Here is a 17,782-nt window from a genome sequence, read left to right as displayed (position 1 = left end):
GTTTTGGAGATCCCTGCCCTGCCAGCCTCTTCCCAGCCCTGCTGCTCTTCCATGTGCTCCTCACAAACCCCTCTGGCCAGGCCTGGGGGGCACTGAGGGATTCCTGGGGTTCCCTGGGCAGATTCCAACAGGACACTGAACCCTTCCCAAGCTGCTGTGTCAGGGCTGTTCCTCTCTCTGCCTTTTTCCATCCCCCCTAAACTCACTCTCACTTCTGTCTCATTCTCTTCTTCCTTTTTCAATGAAAAGGGCCTTGAACTTCTGGCAGAGACTTTGACATATGAGAGAAAGCACTGAAAAGGAGAAAAGACTATATTTTATGAGTGATGGTTAAAATGTATTCTTGAAGTGCTATTTTTTTAAGTTGAATATAGTTGGGTGGACAATGCAGCAATTGCCATGAAAAATTCTCAGAGTAGTAAAAGGCTCCACTTTTTCTGGGGAAAAAAAAGGATTTAAAATTAATATAGTCTTCTTTCAGACTTACCAGTTCTGTATTTCTGGTTCACCTGATCTATTATTCCCTCCTCGTGTGCTTTTCCTTTTTCCTTTATATTTATACAAGAAATATAACTCCCAGTTATAAAGTTAAAAAAAACCCAAAACAACGAGTAAACCAGTAACCTTCAGACTTTATTATGATTCTATAAATTTTAAAACCAAATCACTGCTTGCAGTTTGAATCAAGCTGGCAAAAACATGAAAACAATTTTAGATCTATTTTGAAACAAAATCTACTGAACATGCATTTCCAGGGGAAGGGGAGTGTAGGACAACCTTCATTCCTTATAAGAAAATAGGATTTTGAAAGCTAGGTTTTAATGGCCACTGATGTCACAGGTCAGTACAGCCACGATCCAGCACTGGGGCTGAGGTCATCAGAAAAGGTAAATTAATTTTTCCACTGTTGGAATTGTTTTAACTCCTTCCCCTTCTGTTTTACCTTCCACTTGTCCCCTGGTTCAGAGCTGAGAGTGGCCCATGCAGTGTTCCAGGGGGTTCATTCCCTGCAGCCCCTCACACACATGCCCAGGGCAGAGCCCACGTGCCCAGCAGGGCTCGGGCTGCCCAAGGGAGCCACACATCACAAAGGACTTTTACTTATCCTGGGGGGCCCTCACATCCCCTCTGAGCTATTTTTGATTCTGAGTGTGCCATGTGCTCCATGAACAACCCCCCTGTGTTTGTTTAGCTGGGTCAGTGTGAGTTGAGTGGTGCCTCAGGGAGGGAGTGGTGGGACAGGAGCAGGACAGGAGACAGGAGCAGCCTCAGGCCCAGAGCAAGCAAAGTATGGATGGGTGCCAGAACAAATGTGAGCCCTTTGAGAAACTGTTTGCAGGTCTCATGGCAAAGTCAGAGAACAAAGAGGTTCAGGAAGGCACTAATAGTGTCAGAGCTCCAGGAGAGCCACTGGCCATGGGCAGGGAGCTCCAGCCCACGTGTCCAGGTGCCACATCACTGCTCCTGCTCTGGTATCACACCTTTGATGAGGTTCTCTGTGGACACTGAAGCCAGAGCCTCTGGACTTCTGTGCTCCAAGAAGCATGGAGCATTACAGCAATGAATGGGGAAAAAGAGAGGAAGAAAAGAGCTTAAAAACAGTAGCAACTTTGTAAGTCTCCATATGTGGTCTAACTTTTGGGGCTGGAATGAGTATCCTCAGAGGCATTTATGTGGCTGAAAGTCTGTGAGGCCTCGTCAAAGCACAATGTTGTGTTAGAGGGAGCAACATCTGGGGATATTCCTGTGCCTGTTTCCTCCCTGGTTGATATGAGTGAGTTTATGGCCCTCTGGCTTGTTTATTAAATTTTACTTTTTGGGTTTAAATCATCATGAAGACTCATTGTGAGAAAAAATGCCTACCTCAACTTATTCTTACTAAAAACTGATTCAAAAAATGCTCGTATTTTCCATCCTTGATTTCTTTAGAATTTCAGTGTAGTAAGTCCCCTTATTGTTGCCCAAGTGACTACATTCAGTGTTGTTTAGAGTCATTATTGCTGCAGCCCCAAAGCCTGCAGGCGGCACTCCAGAGCACGGAATGTCCCTGCTCCAAGCTTTCTGTGCTCATTGGCCAGATCTCCATCACCTTGGGAAGCTCTGCTGGCCGAGGGAGATGAAGATTCAATCCCACATTTTATTAAAATGAGGCTTCACTGATTTACAGCTGAAAAAATTAGTATCTGCTAGAGCTCCTTTGTCCCCAGGGCTCGTGACTCATTTTGCTGTTCAGCCATCCAGGGAAGGCTTTTTGGGTGCTGGCTCTAGGGGTGGGGATGGGAACAGAAACCACTCCTGACAAGGCAGGGAACTGCAGAGCCTCACCCCAGTGACAGGAGCAGGAGAAAGGGCTCACAAACCCATCCAAGGAAACCAGGGATACACCAGTGATCCAGGAGATAGGATATCCTGCCAAAACGCCCTCTAAGTGGCCATTAATGGACATCTGAGTTTTGCTAAATAATTAATGTGTCTGTTGTGTTTTTTTCTTATAGATCTTTCAAGGAATTTAGTTTCTGTTCCTTTGCATTTAGTTTCTGATCCCTGAGCCTGTCTTCTCAAGCATTTATAGACATGGTCTGTAAGGCAGATTTCTAATAGTAGTTCATGTCTGTTATGGTCAAAAAGCATTTAGCCCCAGGTATATAAGAAGGTAAATAGCTCTCTTTGTTCTGCTGGTATAGGTTGGAAGCTGAGGTGTCACCAGCTGAAGTGGAATTGCCAAAGGCAAGATACAGGTCTGTATAATAAGCAAGAACAAGTCTTGTCCTTTGACCAACATGAAGAAAAACATTAGTGGAGCTCTAAAAACTACTAAATGAACTTTCTGAATCCTAGCACTCAAGGAGTTCTAAATAATACTCTTTTATCCATCTTCACCCATGGAAAATGGCTATTCTGTTGTCTGTACTGAGAATATCAGTGTGTTCACTTTGCCAGCTCCCACAGTGGAGAAATATCACAGGATCACAGGAGGGCTTGGGTTGAAAGGGACCTTAAAGATCATCTCATTCCACCCCTTGCCATGGACAGGGACACCTTCCACTAGCCCAGGCTGCTCCAAGCCCCGTCCAACCTGGCCTTGGACACTTCCAGGGATGGGGCAGTCACAGCTTCTCTGGGCAAGAAGGGCCTTCCCACCCTCACAGGGAAGAATTTCTTCCTAACATCTAATCTAAACCTGCTCTCTTTCAGTTTGAAACCGTTCCCCCTTGTCTTGTCACTACAAATATCATATAAACTCCAATATCATGCAAAAGATGGGGCGTAGAAATGCTGGTAAGAACAAACAGAAGCCCCTCCTGAACATAACTGGTCCTTTCCCAATTTTTCCTTCGTGTCTCTGTGGTTGGGCTGGCTCCCCCAGATGGCTGGAACAGGTTTGTTCCTTGTTTTTTGCAATGCCTGAATATCTGGGGAGTTTTCCCTCCTTGCTCCAAAGTTCTGGCTATTGGTGTGAGTAGGATGTTGTAACACAGCAACTCATATTCTTCTCTTCTTATCACCAGCTCTTTTCCCTGAGTGCCAGTTGGCCACGTTGGTTCAGCCTGTAGTTCTTGCAGGGCCCTAAACCAATATAACCACGGTGTTAATGGCTGGATCAAACACAGCCCAGTGTCAGGGGACTTGGCAGGGCTGAGATTTTGGTTTGGTCTTTGCTGCAGGTGGGGGATGTTCACCAACATCTGCTGCAGAGGAGGGGGTGGATCCAGGCAGAGGAGGCTGTGTGTGGAGGGAGCTGGGGGCAGATGTTGGGTATGGACCACTCTGGTCCTAAAAGGGTGAACATGGCACTGAGTGCTCTTGTCTGCTCTTAAAAATAGGTCACAAATGACGGTGTGAGCTTAGCTCCAAATGATGGTCAGCTCCCTAAAACAACCCAAACCTTTCACCATATCCGCTTAGGACAAGGTGTTCTTCCTCTCCTGCAGCACAGAGGAAGGAAATGTATCTTCAGGAAATGTTTATTTTACCCACAGTCTGTCTGAAGCAAGGCTCGACAATACCCGGAATCCCCATAAAATTAATATAAAAATAGGTGGGGTTATTGAGCAAATGCATGGTTTGGACGAGCTGGAGAGAAGCAAATGTGCTGGGATGGTCTGTGCCAGCAGCTGGAGAGCAACTGTGTGACCCTGGGTCCTGTCTGGGCCAGGGGAGCAGGAGGCAGGACCCTGTCCCTGTCCCATCCCCACCCTCCCAGCTCTCTGCACGTCCCAACACAGCCATTCAAAACCAGACCACTGAGATACTGGACAGTGTAAATGTTACATGTGGGAAGGAGCAATGCTACTTAACACCTGACCCTGAGGGGGAATTTAAACCCCCAAACCTGTAGGAGCCTCTTTCTTTCCTCAGACCCCAGGAGCTGTGTTAGACACGTTCCTTCTGAACATAAGGGTCGGCTCCCCCTCCTTGTTTTCCAGCCTTATTTTTCCAAGCCTTGGAAAGCTGCAGCAAAAATCTTGAAGGCAACTGGTGTGTGGAAATGAAATCTATGAGATTTAATGCCTTAACTAAGAATTAAGGAGTTAAAAAGAAATATTTAATTTAGTTCTCTGGAGCAGAGCTCTGCCCACCCTGCCCCAGAAACATCCCCCATGTCCCTGCCCCAGCCCAGCCCGGCGTGTCCCTGCTGCTGCTCCAGGCTGGCTCCAGAGAGCTGCTCCAGCCTGAGCTGCCTGACAGGGGCCTGGAGAGGCTTCCACAGAAACCTCAGAATGGGGTCTAATGGCTCCCCACCGTTGGATTCCCGGAATTAATTTGTGTCTGGCTTTTGACATCAGGGATGTCATGTGGAAGAAGATGGATGTTCCTGAGAAGCATTGGAAGGAGTGAAGGGCTGACAGGGGTGGTTTATGCAGCAGGCCTGGCCATGGATGCAGAGTAGTAAATGTGGTTGGTTGATTGAGATCAGATTTTTCTTTTATTTTTTCCAGTGGCAACGCCCACATAGTTTATTTATTTATTTTCCCCTTTCGCTTCAAGGCACCTAACAACAACACTGTACTTTATAAATCCCTGTGATTATAAATCTGGAAGGATGGCATTCTTGGTTTCCTCAGAGGCCAGGAGTCCATACCCACAGGAGACAGATGGGAGCAGTAACCAGCAAACTTTCTATATTATTGCACAGAATTGCAGGAACTGGTTTTGGTTTCCACCACATGGGGAACACAGAGTCTGCACAGGGCATCTCCATTTACTGCTTCCTCTGTGAGCAGCCAAGGCAGGATTGCTTACACTCCCTCCTGACGGTTCCTGGGGAGGGAATGATGCCCCAAAAGATGCAAAGCCATGGATTTACATCAGCTGTTTCTGTTATCATGCTTGCAGGTACAGCCTGAGAGGTTTAAAGTGATTCAAGTAACTGTGCAAAGCTGGTGTGAAAGTCCAGAGTGGTTCAGCTTTTCTCTCCACTTCCACTTCTGTGCCTTGTTCCAGCAAAATGGCTCCAAAAACTGCATGAAAAAAAAGCCTCTCCTTCCTTTCCCATGCAGGCAGCAGTGGCAGATGACATTCTGAGATCCCCAAGGTGGGGGTGGCAAATAGAAATTGTTGCTGCAGAATGAGTCGAGTTGTGCTGCAAAGTTAGGAACTGTTTTGCCATAGTTTAGAGGATGACTTTTAAAAGTTGGGGATTTAGTTTACATTTTTGCATGGGCTACAAGGTCAGTGGTAGAGTAAGAGCTGAATTTAGCTTTAGAGTCATCTCTCAGCTTTGAGGAAAGAAAAAACAATAGTCATGTTTGATTTTGGTGCTTTGCTTCGTCTTCTTGCTGCCTTAGTCATGGGGCTGCTTGTGGTGTTGTGGGGGCAGCCCCATAAGATCTCTGGCCCTTCCCTCCTCTTCCTATCATTTACCTCCTCCCCAACCCTACCAGAGTCAAATATAAACTTTCTTAAAATGAACACAAGATTCATTCCACTTGACCAAGCCTGACTTCCCAGAAAACAAACAGTGAGAGCAGAGCCAGCCAGGCCTCTGTCCTGGAGCTGGAGCCTCCAGAGAGCTGATGGGCAACCCAGAGCAGCTCTGGGCTTTCTGGAGAGGAGGAGAGGGTAGAAAAGAGAGGGATCCAACCTAAAGGGGTCTGCTGTAAAATAGCAATATTGCTAAGTGTCTGAATTGTCACAGTTCTGGTTTCTTGTTTCAGTCTCAGTTGGATCCTGGATAGCTGGACACAACTGTTTCCCTGCCCTGAAACTGGAGCAAGAAGAGCCAAATCAGTACATCCATTAGTGCCATTGAAGGAAGAGGGTTTTCCAGAGCCCCACACTTAAACTGATCCAAACAGAGCGAAAACCCATTCCTTTTTATGATCATTTTTATTGTTGTTCTTTGTTTTCAATGGTTTAAACTAAAAAGGAGAGATTTAGAGTAGATGTTGGAAGGAAATTCTTCCCTGTGAGGGTGGTGAGCCCCTGGCACAGGTTGCCCAGAGAAGCTGTGGCTGCCCCATCCCTGGAAGTGTCCAAGGCCAGGCTGGATGGAGCCCTGAGCAACCTGATCTGCAGGATGGCATCCCTGCCCATGGCAAGGCTTTGGAACTAGATGGTCTTTAAGGTCCCTTCCAACACAAACCATTCTGTGATTATTGCTATTAAAATGAAGGAGAAAAAAAAGGAAAAACCAAACAAAACTCCATCATCACTGAAACTGTGCACATTCATCACAAGAATGACTGAAAAACAAAGCAAAGAATATGCTGAGCAATTTTCCAACCCCATTTTGCCTTCAGAGTGGATTGAATTAGTTCCTGCTCTGCAGCAGTCCCCCAGTTCTGCCCTGGCTGGGGTGTGCCAGCACTGTGCCATCTGTCCCTGACCATGGGTGAGGGAGTGGGCACTGCAGAGGCTTCAGTTCCCGCTCTCCAGGGCAGCTCCCAGACACTGGACTTCCCCTGGCCCCTGTGCCAGGTCCCATCTGCTGGGACACTTTGTCCTCAGTGCCTGGTGTGCACTGGAGGCAGCAGAGCTCTGTGGTGCAGCTGCCCTAAACCCACAGGCCCAGCCCTGACCTTTGGGACTTGAAGTCCGTGTTTTTTTCTGGGACTCCCAGCCCTGCAGGTGTTATCCCTGTAACCCCCAGTGTGCAGGTGTTGCCTACGGGACTGAAATGACTCTCTCTGAAATGGCAGGGGTGGGAAACAAGTGTAGACAAAATAATAAATACACCTGTACAGGCTCCCTTTCCTTGCAGGCAGGAGATGTTTTGGGACCTAGGTCAGAGTTATCTGATATGTCCCGGATCCCCTCTCCCAGCACTTGTCACCTTCTCTAACTCCTGATGTTTATCTGCCTTTCTTTTCCCAGGACAGGTATCTTTGATCTCATCTGCTCTCACTGTTAAACACTCTCTCTTGCAGTGAAAGCATGAGCTCCTGATCCCCTCTAATCCCAAAACATCCTGTGTGATTGTGTGAGTCTCTTGACTTTCTTCATCCTACCAGCAACACCTGAAGTTATTTAAAAAAAAAAAAAAAAAGGAGAAAGAAAGTGAGAGAGCCTTTACACTGCAACAAACCTGCTCTTTATGGAAAAAAACCCCTTGAACTAAGCCAGCTGCAATGTTCCCTCCTGATGTCTGACTGCAGAAAGCAGCAGTAGCCAGAACTCAAACACCTTCCTCTGTGAGTCTTCTCGTTTTGCCTGTGCTGATATTTACAGGCACCCTTAGCGAGGACAAATGTAGTTAATGAAGATTGGCCAACACTTCTGCAAATTACTCATGTGCTGCTGAGGATAACATTCAGAGTTTAAAAATAAAAATCAAGGAAAAAGGTTTATTTTCATGTTAGGTTTCAATTTGCTGCTATTTTTTTTGTCTTTACTATCTGCTGTTTTCCGCTATAAGCATTATCTGTTTGAGCCAGAGCAGATTAAAGCTAATTGTTAGGCCCCTCTGTTTTTCCTTCTTACTGTTTTATCTCCTAAGCAACTTTATTTGGTACAAGACAAATAATCTGAATTCCTGAAGTCAGAAACAAGGAGTGGGAGTCCGGGAAACTGGCTGCTGATCTAATGCAGTTTTTGCAAGTGTGGTTATGGTTAGAAACTCTAAATATGGCCCCGTGTTACTGTACACACGGTGACTGCCCTGTGTGTGTCAGGGGCTGACTCACAGCACTGGGCTTTACTGACAAAAACATCTTTTACTACTCTCAGTAGTGAGGAGTCAAGAGAGCTGGGAGTGAAAGTGTTGAGCTCATTGCATCAGGTGTCAGCAGCTGAATCACAGAACAGTGGAAAGGTTGGAAGGGACCCTAAAGATCATCTCATCCTGCCCCCTGCCATGGGCAGGGACATCCTCACTGGACCAGGCTCCTCAGCCTGAGCTGGGGCATGCCCAGGTGTTACTGCTGGTGAGAGCAAAAGGGAAGTGACTTGGCCAATGGATGTTGAGGTGTTGGTTTGTTTGTGGGGTGAAGGTGCCATGGAGTGGGGATCCCTGCCTGGCACCCCCTGGCACAGGAGAGCTGTGATGCCCATGGCCATGGTTCTGCTTCTGTGAAAGTGAGGGAGGAGTTTTGTTCCCAGCACATGCACAACTCCAGTGTGTCTGCAATCCTTGGTGCTGTGGAACAGAACTGTCACCCTGGGGCTCCCTCCCCTCCTTCCACCAGCAAAACAACCAGCAAAAGCTGTATTTTTTTGCCTTCTGAACTGAATTAGCTTGATCTGAATGTTAATGGCAGAAACTCCATTAGTTTCATGTTTTTCTTTTAACACAGCCCCCTTTTTTAATCTTTACAATAATAAGTATCCAAGGAGCCCAGCTGGCATTCCCATGCTGTACACATTCATCCTAACCTTTACTGTTGACTGACTCATGCAGTGTGCATCTGCAAGAGTTATTAATGGAAAGTATTAAATGAATTTAGTTTAATATTTGGTAAATAGGAGGTGTCTTTCCTTTGTGCTTGAATTCGTGTTTCAAATGTCTGTGTTTGTGTTATTTATATTAATATATTTCATGGGCTGCTTAATAATAGCAGCAATTAAGATAATAACAATAAATACTAATAATACTGAGCTCTTCTGCTTTTCATCAAAGGAGGTCAAGACTCAAGGGTGTACCTCTGGGGCTGGTAAAATGTAGATCTGATCTCCTCCTGCTGTTTCTTTTTGTGGAAAGTTTGGAGTATCGTGCAAAGATCAGATCGCCTGTATTTTAGCCCCTGGAATGTCTCTTAGGCATTATAAATGTCAGTAAGAAACATAAAATTGGAAGGAAAACAAACACCGGGACATTGAAAAATATAACCACAAATACTGACCTATTTGTTGGTTGTTTTGGGTTTTTTTTCTGATTTAGCAGAATGCTATTAATATTGCAATTAAAGCTGTTTTGCAGCCTGGGGCCTTGAGCACCTGGCTCTTATTAGAGCTGGATCCATAGCTGGTGGTGAAAAACCCAAAAGGACAAGAGAGAAGATGGGCCAAAGGAGAACACAAGAGGGCACAGTGGCACCTGTGGTGCACTTTTTGTTCTGTGGCTTTTTGAATTGTTGAGGGCAGGGTGAGTTCAGGCCTCTGTTTGCATGACATAAATAACTACAGTAACAGGGTTGATTAGCTGGAACGGTAAAAATGTAATTTTGTCAACTTGGAGTGTTTACTAGAATGACTTTTTTGGTTAGTTATGAGGGTCAAAGATAAGACGTGATGAGTGTGTCAGAGAAGGTCAATATGGCAATAATCCCCACTGCAGGTCTGACAGAATTGATGTGGGTAGCCAGTGGGAATGTGCTGATTATATTTAATAAGGTACAAAATACACTTCCCAGGCAGGTGTTTCTGCAGTTCCCTCATCAATTCCACTGTTCTACAGGATTGTGTTGATGGAGATGAGTTCTCTGATTTCAGAGACAAAGAACCCTAATGCTGCTTTTCGTTTTCTGTTCAAGGAGAAGGTATGTTTGTGTGAAGCCTTTTTCCTGTGCCTGGTCAGAAATGACCCAGCAAAGGCAAGAAGCTGAACCTTGAGCAACCTGACCCTGGTGATGCTGCTGAATGAGAATTTCCTTCTCAAAGAGTCAATGGTTTAAATGGATCTTTGTAGGGAGGCAACAGAACTAAGCAGGATCCTCTCCCATATGTTAATTAAAAGGGTCACAGTTGTCCTTCCATGTCTCGTGTAGGATGCTCAGGGGCACAAACAGCCTCCCTGTGCCACAGTTACCTGCCTGGGTGGGCTTTTGTGGGGGGAGAGCTGGGTCAGAACTGTTCCACCAGAGTGAGTTCAGGGAAGGGGTGCAAAGAGGCTTTTTTGGGTTTGTTCAGTCACCGTTCCTGACGTTCCCAGGAGGTTACAACCTGGCCCTTTACTGTGGGAATTGTGGTTGAAACCTCTGAACGCTGCCTTCCATGACATGACATTATTTCACAACTAAAAATGAACAACCACCCTTTTTTTTGTAAAGATGCCCTCATCCTCAGGTCTCCCATTAATACTATTTGTAAGACACAACTTCTCCTCCCATCCAAAGCAGACTCTGGGGGTTTTATACCCTCCCAGAGGTCAATCAATCTGTCACTGTGTACAGGGCTGTGAAGATGCCACACTACCCTGCGTGCAGGGAACTACAGAAACAAGATCATTAACATCTTAATATCCTGTCCTGACATCTCACAAATTATTTTAGACTTCATAGCCAATGTAAACAGGTTTGTTTTCAACTCCCCTAATTGCCTGCTAATTGAGAGCAGATGCAGGCCTGAACTTTGGGCAGATAACGAGCAGCTCTTCTGAGGGCTCTGTATCCCTTCTGCAGGGCTTTGCATCCCTTCTGCAGGGCTCTACATCCCTCCTGCAGGGCTTTGCATCCCTTCTGCAGGGCTCTTCATCCCTTCTGCAGGGCTCTTCATCCCTTCTGCAGGGCTCTGTATCTGCTCTGCAGGGCTCTGCAGCTCTTGCAGGGCTCTGCATCCCTCCCAAGGGCTCTGACGTGCCCCAGGAGCTTCCCTGGGCAGTGATGCCGAGGCAGAGGGGATTGTAACAGCTCCTCCTCATCGTGCCTGCCCTGTGAGCCAGAAGGGAAGGCAGAGCTGTGGGACTCATCAGTAACATCATCCTGATTGTTTCATTTCGTCCTCCAGTGCACTCTCTGAACAGCCAGGTCTCCTTCTGGGGGGTTCTCCGAATTAGAGATGGGCTTCTCGTTAGGATAGAAATCACTGGGTTTATAAAAAATGCATTGCTGTCATATTCCATTATCTGCTTCCTCCCATGCTGCAATCCTGTAGCTTGCAAGTCATTAGATTCTTTTTCAGAGTTCCTTTGAAATAATCCTTTCAAAAAACACTATTCATTGGGTATGACCCCGGAGAGATACTGTCTGGGACTAAAGCTCTCTTTTAGTTCTGCGAGGGAGACCTGTAACAACAAGATAAGTGCATGTATATTCCAAGTAATGTCTGGAGTTTGCTGCCTCCCATTAAATGCAGTAGGAGCTTGCAGTTCAAATGGTAGAACTTTGCTTTGTAAATGTAGGAGAAAATGGAGTTCAGATATATAGGTAAATTTGCATTTAGTAGTGATTTAATGTTCCATGGTCTGTTTTAGCTCCAACTTAAATATTACATTAAAACCAGCAATGAAAAAAAAAAAAGGAAAGAAAAAAGTGCTAACTGCTGGGTTCAGAAGGAGTGGATGTGATTTTGTTCTTGCTGTCAGTGTGGCAGTGAGCTGCCTTTTACTTTATCCTCTTCATTTAGCAAGTCAGCAGCACCAGCTAAATGATAGCCCTCCGGTCTTTCTTCAGGACTGTTTTTGCAAATGAAAGCAGGAACTTCAAATCCTTGTCTTTTTCATATCACTTACAAGGTGTTTTGTGAATTTTAACATTTTTGCATCTATCTGTGACTAGGGGATGGGGTGGAGGGGCTGTGAGTGGTGCTCAGTGGGAAACACCCTTTGTGCAGGGAGCCTGCCTGGGTTTGTACTGCTGGTTCAGGAGGTCCTAAAGGGATATTAAAGAAAAAACAGCCAAAAATAAAATAAAAAAAAAACCACTTTGGTGGCTTGTGAGTGATAAATGGGTAGAAAGAAAAAGAGGGAAGAGTTCACATCTAACCAGTGTCTGTCAGAAATACCTAAAGAACCTGGTGTCCGGATTATGAAACATTATTCAGTCCCAGAACCACAATAACTTCAGGTTTTCACTCTGATTCCTTTTTGAAGCCCTTTTTCTCTCCCAGGGCTGGCTCCAGGCCTCCCTGAGAACACAGAGTCACCCCTGCCCACATTATCCCTCTCTGGAAAGTTGCCACAGCCCTTGCAGAATCCATTCCTGATCCAGCAGCGATGCGAGGGGTTAATGGGAGGGCAGGGGGTTGCAGGCAGTAGCACAAGGCAGAACAGACCAGAGCAGGGGTCCATTAAATCAGGACACTGGGGCCCAGGCATTTACAGTCACACAGTCAGATGTTTCCAGTAATTATTTCCCCATAGCATTTTTATTAGGTGCTCCATAAATAATATTCACTGCCATGCTCTTCTTGTGGTCTTTTATTAAAAAAAAAAAGAGGTAGAAGAGAAGAGGAATTTGCTTTACCTTCAGCTGGACTTTGAGGTAATTCTGTCTTTGAGTCCTATGGAAGCAGTTATGAGCTTGGAAAACATGGGCAAATTAGTTCCTTGCTGACCAGACATTGTGCCCTAAAATGGTCACTGGACCAGCTTAATGCAAGGTCATAGAATCATCATGGAATCACAGAATGGTTTGGGTTGGAAGAGACCTTAGAAACCATCTCATCCCTCCCCCTGCCATGGGCAGGGACACCTTCCACTATCCCAGGTTGCTCCAAGCCCCATCCAACCTGGCCTTGGACACTTCCAGGGATGGGGCAGCCACAGCTGCTCTGGGCAACCTGTGCCAGGGCCTCCCCACCCTCCCAGCAGAAAATGTCTTCCTAATACCTCACCTAAACCTACCCTCTGTCAGTTTGAACCATTCCCCCCTTGTCCTGTCACTGTATACCTTTGCAAAAAGTTCCTCTGGCAGGGCTCTAGTTCAGATTTAGATTTGTCTTCTTGTCATGGATCCCATGCAGACCCAGGACTGACAGGCAAGCCAGTGCTGGCATTGCAGTGGGATATTTTTTCTATGTACCATTTGTTTGTTGTTCACTTTTTTTTTCCTTTGGTAGTATTTATGTTCCTCAAATCCAGGGTCATTGGTCACTACACCACCAAACAGCACTGCCCTCTCCTCTCTGGCAGGACTTCTCAAGGCTCAGCACTGTCACTGGGTGTTTAATCTGGTCTGTACATGCAGCCCCTATTGCCAAGCACTGGCTTTTCAATGGAGGCTCCTGTGCAAAGGCTTTTTGCAGAAAATGTCCCTGCCTTGTCCGAGTTATGGCACTGATGTTAAGCAAGACTCTTTCTTTCCTGGCACCAGCGCTTGTGTTTCGCAAAGGGCTTTTGCTCAGGTATTTAATTTTCAACATCAATTTTCTATCCAAAGTAAGATTCCCCAAATAAACCCAAGGATCTGGGGATTTATTTTTGTACTTACTGGACTGCAGTATTGTGACCAACCCCAAGGAGAACTCAGAGGAGCAACAGTAAGAGGAAGTGGAGTAAATAGTCACGGTTCAGGTTTGCTACAAGGGTCACAAACTCTTCCAGCTGCATGTGCCAAACCTCTGGGCAGCAGCAGGTGGGCATTTGTGTAGCTCTACCCACAAGTGCAATACTTCTGTCTGAGCTGAAAATCTGTGCATCAAGTGTGGATGTGCACAGGGAGCACAGAAACTGTGAACAGTTGGGCAGAAAATAGAGCTTTAAATCAAGAGGGTGGGTTTGCTCACAGTCACTGTCAGTGCCTGCTCAGGTCCCACCCTCGTTCCCTGGCTGCCTCCTCGAGGTGCCCTGGGGCTGTTTCAGAGGGAATGGGGTGTCCTGGGGCTGTTTCAGAGGGATTGGGGTGTTTACAAGCAGTTAACTGTCAGTGCACTGGAGGTATCTTGGCAGCCCTGGTTGATGGCTGGACGTGGAGTGCAGATATTTGACCTAGGACTGGGGTCAGACCTAACTCAGCCCTTGGACCTGGTCTGAGAGCCAGGTGAGGAGCTCCTGCAGCCCTGCCCCAGGTGAGGGAGCTCCTGCAGCCCTGCCCCAGCTGGAAGGTGCTCTTGGCCATCACTGTGGCAGTGCCAGGGACATCCTGTCAGCAGGAAAAGCGGAATCTTCTGCTTCTCAGAAAATATCATCTCCAGATAATTTCTCAGTTCCTTTTGTTCTCTGTTTCATTTCTGGACTGCTCAAGCTGAGGAAGTTGCAGCCTGAAATGAAGAACCCATTCAATGTAAATGTGTGTATCTATTTTGTGCTATAAGAAGACTCAGCTCAGTGAACCCAGGCCATTGGCATTTCATAATTTCCTCTTGCTCCAGCAGGTAAGGGATTAACCCTTTGTTATTCCTCTCTAAAGGAACAGAGAAAAAGATATACTCTGCAAACCCCCTGATTTTTAAAAAAAATAATAATGCATTGGGTTTTTAAAGAAATATTTTATTGGAACCATAAGGTTTCTTTTTTTGAGAGAGAAAATTTGAAATCCGGAGTTTATTTTTCCTTCAGTGTCTCTCCTAAGAACCAACAGGAATGGAGATATTTTTTTTTCTCTCTTGTGTTTGTGCCTACTTATTAAACACACATGTGGCCTGGATTCCTTGCGTAGGTGCAAAGAGGTTTGGAAAAAAAAAGAAAAAGAAAAAAAGGTGTAACCCAGTCCCTTGACCTGTCTCTTTGCCCTTAGGACTCCTTCGAACAGCTGTGAGAAAAAGAAAAGTGGGGAGGAGAGGTACAAAAACGAGGCAGTTTAACAAGCCAAATCCAGATGTTCATTTCATGCACACACCCTGAACAGCTTTTGCATGGTTTATTTCGTTTGCTGAAGCCATTTTTCACCAGCCTGTTTTCTCAGCTGGGAAACTTCTGGTGTAGTGTTTTCAAAAAAATATTGCATTTGGCATTACAAGAAAACAGAGCCTTTAAGACATTAAAAGGACAATATCCTTGTTTGACTTGGCCCAGGGAAGCAGGGCTATAGGAATTTTAGATTTTTGTACCACCCAAAGAATAGGTAAAAAAATTTTCCACTCTTAAATTCAGTTTACACGGGAATTTGAGAGTTGATTTAGCTTGATTTTTTTTTTCCCCTTTTAGAAACTTCTCTGAGGACTTTGTGTTTGTGTAGATGGACTTTATTAGTATGAAGGAATAAGCAAAGTGATAGCAATTGGCTGGTTCTGGATGGTGATGTACCATGGTTCAGAACTCAGACTGATGCTGAATGAACCTTATTTTTGTTTTGTGAGGAGCAGCTCTTGACTTGCTCATTCACACCAACATCCACATAAGCCAGCCAGACAAATCTGAAATTATTTAATACTGGCACAATTTGTTTTTCTTTACCATTCATCTCAGCTGTGTAACAGCACTGACTGCAGGGAGGATGGAGGCAGAGCAGTGTCTGCACTGAGTTTAGAGGCACCCCAGAGGCTGGCGGGTAATGAATGAGATCAGGGAAGATCAGGTGCAAACAAGATATATATAAATACTGCTACCACTTAGCTACTCAAAGGATATATTGCTCTTAGAAACAGTGTAAAAGCCCAGCTCCACTGCAGCCAGTGGCTGATTTGCAGTTTGATGTCCTTCCCAAGCTGGGGAATTCATTGACAGCACTGGTTGTGCTGCAGGACAGTTGTGTCACCCTCAGCTCTGCTCTCTCCAGACTCCCCCCAGTGTGGCTCTGCCAGAAGAGCCACCTTGTGTGTCAGGGAATTCTGTGCCAATATTGTTGCCCTGTTTTCTGGAGCTGTGTGAGCTGAGCTGGCAGAGCTGCTCTTTGTCCCCAGAGCACATCCACGCCCTGGCTTTGGGACAGAAAGGAAGGGAGTGAGATTTCCTCACTTTCTGAGGTGCCCGTGGGTCAGTGCAGAAGTGATGCCCATCATCCACTGGTGATGCCATGTGTCTGTGCAGCTCCTGGCACATCTCTGCCTCTTCCACAGTGCAAGAGCCATGGCCTGTCACAGATGATGATGATGCTCACAGGAAATCAAAATCCCTGCCATGAAAACACAAAGGGCAGACTCTATTTTCAACAATACTTTTTTCCTCTCCTGGTTTGTAGGAGTGGAAGAAAAAGTTTTCATTCAGAGGACGACATTGGGGTTGAGGGAGGAGATGGGGATTTCAGAAAGTGATTGTCTATACCAATGCAAAAAATATAATTGGTCCTCTCTGAGTCATGGACTAGTTCAGATTGAACCTGGCATTTGTAGCTCATCTGGCCCCTGCTTAAAAGAGGGGCTGCTTCAAAGGGAGAGAAGGTTTCTCAGGGCCATGTTCTGTCAACTTTTAAAAATCTGCAAGGTTAGGTGTTTTACCATCTTTTTGTGCAACCTGTCCCAGAACTTAACTGTCCTCCTTTCGATTTATTTTTTAATGAAGTAAGGATTTGTCTTGTTGCAAATTGAGAGCGTTGCCTTTCATCTTTTCACTGTGTGTATCTGAGAGAAGTTGGACTCGATCCTCTCTGTAGCCATCTATCAGGAGTGAAAGGCACCAGTTAGATTCCCTTCTTTAATCTTTCTCTTCTTCAGGCTGAACAAATTCACCTCCCTTATCCTTTCTCATCTGTTTTGCTCTCTTGATAGTCCACTGCTGGACTCAATCTAATTTATTGATGTTCTTACACTCTGAGGAGGGAAAACAATCCAAAAATGAAACTGGGTTTTAGTTGTGGTTAATATTTTGTATTAATTGTCTACTCTGTTGACATCAGATGCTCAAGCCTTGGTCATAACAGTAATAGAATGGCTCTCATTCCAATGCTGGGCACACCAGGGTGTACCTGCTTGGCCTCCTTGGAAGAGCCTGTTTCCTGAACACACTGTGCCCAGGCCATCCTGTCCCATTCCTCTGGCTCTCTGTGATAGCAATACAGTTAATTGTCTTTTTTCTCATTGCTGAACTGACTGGTTTGTCCTGGAGATGCTGAATTTGTTTTCTTCTTTCCCAAAGTAAGTGCATACATTCCTGTGGACTTTTACAAAGAAATTAGAGACATCTAGGAAACAGGAGTAGAAAGCCCTCAATTTCTTCTTCTATGAATAATTTAGTGCCAAGTTAACTGAAACATTTGAGAAAGAGATTTTTGGTGGCTAGCTTCATTAAACCCTCTATCCCCAAATGGATTCTCTATCAGTGTCAGCATCCAACACTTCATCTTGTCCCAGTCACAGCAAAATAAAATGCAGGGGGAGGGAGAGGCAAACCAGATTATTGTTGCCATGAGGAATGTCTGTGTGTGTGCACATGTGCTCTATAAACTTAGAGTGAGGGGGAAACAGAATCTGTGTGAAAGGAAGGAGGGAAGCCCCAAACTGTCTCATCCTTCCCAAACGAGCGCTGGTCGGGGTTTGGGGCCACACTGCTGTGATAAAGGGGGTTGTGCCACACTCCATCCCACTCCTCTGGAGCAGGAGTTCCACTCAGAGCATTCTGTTCTCGTCCACTGAGCTTTTCCCAGCACGGGGAGTGGGACCCCCTTCTCTTGGCAGAGGTCCCTGTCAGATCTGTCTGTGCAGCTCCTTCCGTGGGCAGGGCCTCCATCTGCTGCTTGGCAGGGAGGGGAACTTTCCTCTCAAATGTTTTCTCTCTCCCTCTCTTTCACCCTGTTTAAGGTATCCCCTTTGGAAATCGACTTCCAGGATTTATTTTTGCACAGGGTTCATACTTTGTTTTACATGCTCTGGC

Source organism: Neopelma chrysocephalum, unplaced genomic scaffold (assembly GCF_003984885.1).
Source record: "Neopelma chrysocephalum unplaced genomic scaffold, ASM398488v2 Primary Assembly neopelma1_94, whole genome shotgun sequence".
Lineage (NCBI taxonomy): Eukaryota > Metazoa > Chordata > Aves > Passeriformes > Pipridae > Neopelma > Neopelma chrysocephalum.
This window is presented reverse-complemented; position numbering follows the sequence as displayed.